Raw genomic sequence first — 7429 nt, forward strand, 5'->3', positions numbered from 1 at the left:
GAAGAAGAGGAGGAAGGTGTCGTGGTCGTCGTCTTCATCTTCTTCATCGTCGTCGGCCGCCGCCTCTTCCCCTTCGACTTCTAAGGCTTTACAGACCGAGGAAGAAGAAGTCGCCTCCTCCCTCCTAAGAAGTCTCCCTCGGGAGCTTCTCGGGACCCGTCTCACCTCGGTGGGACGGGAGGGTTCCTTCCGCTGGTCCTCCTGCTCCTTCGGGAGCGGGGCCCGTCTCTTCTTCCGCAAGGAAGAAGACTACGGGGACCAGAGGGGTACCGGCTAACACCGGTACTTCCTCGCCTGGTGTCAGTGGTTCTGCCACTGCATCAGGGTCCGTCTCGGCCTCTCGTTCGCGGGAGGTACCGAGTGTACGGTCGCCTACAGCGACCGTGCAGCCAGGAACCAGACCTCTGAGTCCGCCTCAGCGTCAGGTTCACGGCACGGGGCGGAAGACTGGTGACAGCCGCTCATGCGACTCTCACCAGACCAGCCCTCACTCTCGCGTGAAACAGCTGGCTACCGGGGACGTGACGGTCCACGACCACCACGGGCTGAGGCTGGGAAGAGGTCCTCCCGTTCGCCGGTGCCAGCCACGGCTGGAACCAGCGACGTGACGTGCCGTGAGGACAAGCACCGGTCTCACTGCGACTCGAGATCGGGGCCGCTGTGCTCAGTCCAGCCGTTCTCCACAGCGAGACGGTTCGACCAGGCCTGCAGCTCGATCGTCACCGCGGGTTGACGATCGCCTGCAGCCCTCCAAGCCTGCTGGTTCTGCCAGCGAGCGACGAGGGAGCGTCAGGTCTGCCTCTCCCGTACCTTCAACCTCCTCGGGTTACACCGGGAGGAGCGAGGTATTGAGGAGTGATCGTGAGGGGTGCGCCCCTCATGATCCCACCACGACGCCCTACGTGCAGGCACGGTTCTTGGACCGGCCAGGACGTATGCGCAAGTGGATGGGGAAGACCGAGAGGGCTGTCGCTGTTCCCCCTTCTTAGAGGAAGGTTCTCGGAATATGCTCTTGTTGGGCGAAGGGCTTAACGGTCCCACTCTGCAAGATGCTGTGACTTCCGAGATCCAGAGGAACTTTGCCGAGGTTACGGCGCTGATTCGTCAGCACAATGACCTCGGGGAAGGATCGCCGCTCCCACCCAGCAGAGCCACGTCTCGGCTCGAGTCGTTTTGGGGCCCGAGAGGGAACCCAAATCGACGGTGGGTCGGCCGCGATCGGAGCTTGCCGACTGTGTTGAACCAGGTAGTCTCTCGTCTCCGGACAAGAAGGCTCTCTCAGTTCTGGACGGTCGAACAAGCTACTTCACCTCCTCTACTGCGACAGAGGCGTTTATACGTGTCTTCGGACACCGTATTTAAATACCCCTTCGGTTCTCCTGAGGTTTCGACCTCGACGAGGACTGGAATGAGTCGGAGGGCGGTATCGGCTCTCTACTGTCAGGTGTCGATCAGCCCCACCCAGAAGACGTTCACAGTGGCGGCAGACACTTACCTACAGTATGAGTTCGTAAACCTCCTCGGGAAAACGTTTTCTCTGACGATACGTTTTCCCAGGCTCTGAGAGGCCATCGCCGTAAGGCGATGGCTGCTCCTTTTCTTCTCCAACTGCTAGATCCGCTGGGAAGGCGAGCCAGTATCCAATTCCTCCCCCATTCCCTCTCTCCTTACGGCTACGAGGGAAAGGGGAGGGATCCTACAGAGATTTCTCTGTAAGATCCCACGTTAGGGGCTGCGCTACCCGGGGGGACCTTCGGGTCCTACCTGACGTAAGCCCCGGTCATTGAGGAGGGATCCTGCCCTTTCTCGATTTCTACGGGAATCGAGAGGACCACCAGCCGATATCGTCTGACGAATTCGGTGGGGGGTTTTCGCAGAGTGCTTAGAATTCTACGGAATTTCTAGCGCACCCTCAAGTGTTCGAGTTTTTTACGATCTCCAAACACTCAGGCGAGACCACGGTCCAAAGTGAGCGAGAATACCCGATAATTGTTATACGATAATCGGGAACCTCGCTTATGCTCGAATTCCTGTAATTTCTAGCATTTGGAAGAAGACCGCTGCTGAAAGAAGAGTATCTCACAGTAGGCGCTTAACCTGGAATAGAGAAGAACGGACGGGAACTTCCAGTTTGGCTTGAACTATCGTCTTCGGTATTCTGTTCACCATTGAAGCTTTCCTTTGGGAAAGACTTCTCCTTCACTCTCTTGAATAAGAGAACGAAGGCGGTCGATCTCCAATCCTTATTCTCATTCCTCGAGGGGAAAAGAATTTAGGATGGAGGTCGTGGTACAGAACCTACATCCTACTACGTATATTACCCTCGCGACATGATTCTTTAACAGTTGAATTGTCCGTGGGGTAGAGGCGCATACCGTAGTTAAACTCTACGGTTTGTGACCGAGACGAATTGTATCTTAATTGAACTGCAACTCGGGGTTGCCTGCAACCTCCCAGCAGTTATCAGTTTCGATTTTAGATACTTGGTATTGTCATGACAACACCAAATCAGCTTTTGTATTTACCGAAATCCGTTTCGGTTAAATATAATTGCTCGAGCGTATTCTTTATGCTCGATGGTTCTAGCCGAACGTATTCCTTCGTGGAATAATGGATTACCTGGCAACTCAGGATGACGAGTCACCGAGAGCTACTGCGTATTGAACTGCCTGATAGCGGCTCAGTATCAGCTAGGTCTCGGAGATGCACGGTCGGTTGACGTCTCTCTCTCCCCTGGTTGGATTGACTACCGAACCGTATCTTCTGCCCAACAATCATGGACTTAGGTCTCTGATTAACGGGGATTCTCGCAATAATGAAGGACCATCTACTGCTGTGACGCTCGATTTCATCGCCTTCGACATTGCGAGAATTTTCAACAGAGATATCTCTTGGACTCTGTCATCTTTCTGTTTACCGCACGGTAACAGAAGTCTGTACTAGTCAACCGCTGCATCGCACTGCGAAATGCGAATGATTTGCAGACATCTGAGTTTGTCTTCAAAATATCTCGTATTCGTAGGTGTGCAATTTCATTGCTCCGCCCGAATTAACAAGATATGTCAGAAGACATCGCCTACTCTCCGACCTGACAGCTCTAGTTCCAAAATGTTCAGCCCATGAGAAGCAGTTCTTCAGGCAGTAGTTCCCTGTCTTCATTACTGGAAGCGCTCCGCTTTTATTGCAACTACGATCCTCACCGGACAGCAATCAATAGCGGTTAGCGTTCTCAGTCTTTGTAGCACAGGTTCAGAATCTTGAGAATCCTTGCTCTCGGTTTCAGCTGTGAAGACGTAGGTTTGCATTTTATGTAACACCTTCGTCTTCAACGTCACAGTAGTGTTTGGTTTCCTACCTTACCCGAGAATCAACTATACTATGAGATATCTTGCCATCAAGGACCTCGGTCTCTAGAAGGCAATTGACTTTCGCCTGTTGGGCACATGCCTTAAGAGAGTCATCACCTTGCCTTCTGGCATCGGTGACGAACAAATTATTTGTTTAGTCTCTTGGCATAACCCTGTTAAGGCGAAGGTCACGTGACTTGCTCGGGTGCTTGGACAACTTGCCTCCTACCGAACGCAGTCAGCAGGCAGCTGTCAGAGCGCCCAAAGTCTGTTTACGAACTTCGCTGTGGACTTAGTTCGGTTGTTCCATAACAATCTTTTCTTCGTCCTAACGGCTTGTGTCACAGTACCCATACCATCGACACCCAACATTGAGTGTCGGGTGTCTATCCACATACCCGAGAACAACAACTTCGCTGCAGACGGGATAGACCAGTATGGGTACAGGACATCACCGAAGTCGAGAAGAGGGATAGGTCATACGACAATTCCTTCTTTTCCTCTGAGGTATGTGCATGACTTTGCCTGCGAAGTCAAGCATCCAGGGGATGGGGATTCGTGACGCTCGATTTCGTACCGAATTCGTAGCGAAGACTCTGAACCCTTCGGTTCCTGACGATCGGGTTAGAGTCCTTCACAGTCCCCTCCCTGATGGACTTCACCGCCTTCGATGCGAAGGAGATGCTGCTTTGTCCTGTGAAAGCGCGACCGCGCTTTCTGAAGAAACTCGACATCCCAGGCGGAGTGTTGAAGACTCTTCGTCAGCACCAAGATGACCTAGAAGTACACTCCCTCGAGACACAAGAAACTCCGTGGCGCAGGCTGAAGGCAGGGGTCTGGTACAACCAGACCACTGGCACCTCCTTCTACCTTTTGGATATTGCCCACAGGTCCTTGGATCGTTTTCCTTAGGACCCGTGGTGGCTGCTCAACACGTTGTGTAGCTAACCAGACCCTAGCAGGCTGAACAGCATCGAGTCCTGGTGTGACTGTAAGAATAGATAAGTGAATGAGAGAGTGACTGGCTTCTCTTCCTATCTTTTTCTACCCCTCTACCTGTGGTAGAGGGATACGGTCATCACCTTGCTGGATAAGGACCCGAGATGCCGGTGAGCTACTCGACAGAGCCCCATCCTATCCCTTTCACTAGGGATGGGAGCGAATATCCACCACTTCCTCCTACAAGGGGGGGGAAGTGGATGCCAACAAGAGACAAACCATAACATTGTTGCCTCTTGCAAATAGGAACTTGTTCTTGTTTGCTGGTACGAAGAGATTACGCTTGCCTCTCTCTTAGTACTCGGTCCAGAGGTCTGACCATTGATCCTGCGGTGCACACCCCGATCAATCGGACAGAGGCTTGGATCCCTCCCTCGCTCTTACGACCAGGGAGGCTTCCAAGGTTGGGCGAACACCAGTCTGTTCACAAAAGACTCAGATTCCACCCACCAAGAAGTGAGTCTTCCTATTGTAAAAGGACGAAGGTTTGTATGCCGTGTCGGAACAAATGACAATTTGTCCAAAATTGCATTTTTCCTAACTATACAAACCTGAGGTCCTTTTACACATAGCCCCACCTCATGCCACCCCTCACTCTGCAGTTTTTGCTTGGGCCAAAAGCAAAAGTGATTTGTTTACCTACCAGTCGCGCGCGCGCGCCTGTCGGACAAGCAGTTAACTACCGAACCCCTTGTTCGAAGCTTACGACCTATCCAGCTGCCGCTAGTACCTTCCTATTGTAAAAGGACCTCAGGTTTGTATAGTTAGGAAAAATGCAATTTTGGACAAATTGTCATATTTCTTATTCTCTCATTTGTTGTAAACATTTAATTCTAGGCAAATGTCTTCCTTTAGTCAAGTGATGAGACTTTTAAAATGTACAGTATATGGCATTACATTTGAAGATAATTGCAAGTAGAGTTAAATAAATGGCATTGTTAAGAACCACAGGAAGATGAAGGTAATATATTCAGCATTTTCAGGTTATTTTTCTTGTCAAGCCTTTTATAACTGGAGATTCCTTTATTTTCTTTCCCCATAAATATTGATAGAAGTCATTTTCTACCCTGCCTCTATTGCAGACTTTCATTCTGCAATTCACTGTATTTATATGAATTTTGTAATTAAATATTTTTAAGTTATTAAAATGAGAAAACCCTCACAGTGCCTTTCAGTTACCAGAGTAAGCTAAGGACTTGAATTCATTCCCACCTGGAACTCTTTTTAACTTTTCTTTGGTACCAAGAGTTTGTAAACAAGATTGAGAACAGTGTGTTTTATCACAACCCCATCACTCATACATGCCCACATACTTAGGTTTTGACTTTGCTGACTGTAAGTCCTTTAGTCTAACAGGCAGAAGAGCCCCATACGGGGTTAGTGCCATCTGTGCATCTCATGGGGCACACTGTAAGCATTACTAAAGGTTCTTTGCAGTATTTCCCTTGCCATCCCTAGCTGCAACCCCCTTTCATTCCTTTTACTGTACGTCCATTCATGTCTTTTTTTCCATCGTGATATCAGCCCTCCTAACAATTATTTCATGGAGCAACTGCAAAGTTTTCTTCCTGTTACATCTTTCAAACCTACCCTCTCAATTTCCTTTCCAGCACTGAATAACCTCATAGGTTCCAGTGCTTGGCCTTTGGCTTAAACTCTGTATTCCAACAGGCAAACGATCTGTCATAAATGTAGTAGGATGCAGGTGCCAGATGGACATACAGGTATATCCATGAATCATCTACTTGACTTGCTCCACTTTTTATAGGATCAGTGTTGTCAGCATTAGCACCTTGGGGGATCCAGGGTGTGTAGGACTTGAGATTTGCATCATTGGAATCAGCTTTGCATTTTCTCTGAACTTTCCCTCATCAGTACAGTATCCTTTGCAAATTTCAACCAGGTAACATTACATTTACATCTCACTTCTTCAACTGCAACTTTAGAATTGCATCTACTGTTTTTACCTCTTGATTAATTTTCTACATTGTCTCAGGCCACCTTTTACACCAAAGATCCACCTTAAGATCGTGATATTTCCTTTTTCTAATTGATTGTAAGCTCGCTTTTCCCTATTTTTTATTGTATCCAATCAAGTCGCGTTGCTCTTACTTCCATCCGATAGAGCGTTCCGCCTCTGCCGATGTATAACATGTAATTCCATTATTTGTACGCCTTATTATCTGTAAATGTATGATTGTAAGAAAACACAAATCTACTGTTCTCAGAGTCATTTCTGCTCTCGGTGCGAGTCTACTACTTATCAGTCCGCACCTGTCTATGTCAACCCAGTTAGTCTGTAAATAAATCATCAGCTACCCAGCTGTCTGTCTTAATCTTTGGTCCTCACACGCTCAATCTTGCTATTCAACACTCCCACTTCATATTTTGCTGTGTAAGGAGCAGAATTGCAGAAAAAAAAATGTGCTAGGGTTGTTAGTCTGAAGTTCATGAATCAATCAATGATAAAAATTTTAATCATGTTACCTCAATTGATGTAGTTTTACTTTTTCTTTTTCTTTTTGCCATTAATGAAAGTATGAAGAACACAATTAATTTTTCTGTTCATACAAAATTATTAAAGGTTAGGATTTGTTACTTTTTTAACTGCCACTTTACACTCATTTTTCGTACCTCGTGTAATTTTGTTTATGAATTCATTAATTTTGACACCCTATTTTCCCAAAAACATCCCGAGCTCTTCTGTAAAAAATATTTTTCCCCAGCAAATAATTGAATGCTCACAAAGCCAAACTTGTGATTAACTCAATATTTCCAGCATGAAGAAACGATACCCATTTTTTTTTTTAGAGACTTCAATGCCCATTTGAGAGTAATTTTCATGTTGTAGTTCAGTGTATTGTGCTGCCATCTACCTATTTAGTTTATAATGACAACAATAACTGTTAGATTGCTATACAGGTGGTCCCCGGGTTATGATGGGTCCGGCTTACGACGTTCCGAGGTTACGACGCTTTTTCTTGAATATTCATTGAAAAATCCGCCCTGGGTTACGACGCTTGTTCCGAGGTTACGACGCTTTTTCTTGAATATTCATGAAAAATCCGCCCTGGGTTACGACG

The sequence above is a fragment of the Macrobrachium nipponense genome, chromosome 26 (genome assembly GCF_015104395.2).
Source record: "Macrobrachium nipponense isolate FS-2020 chromosome 26, ASM1510439v2, whole genome shotgun sequence".
NCBI lineage: Eukaryota > Metazoa > Arthropoda > Malacostraca > Decapoda > Palaemonidae > Macrobrachium > Macrobrachium nipponense.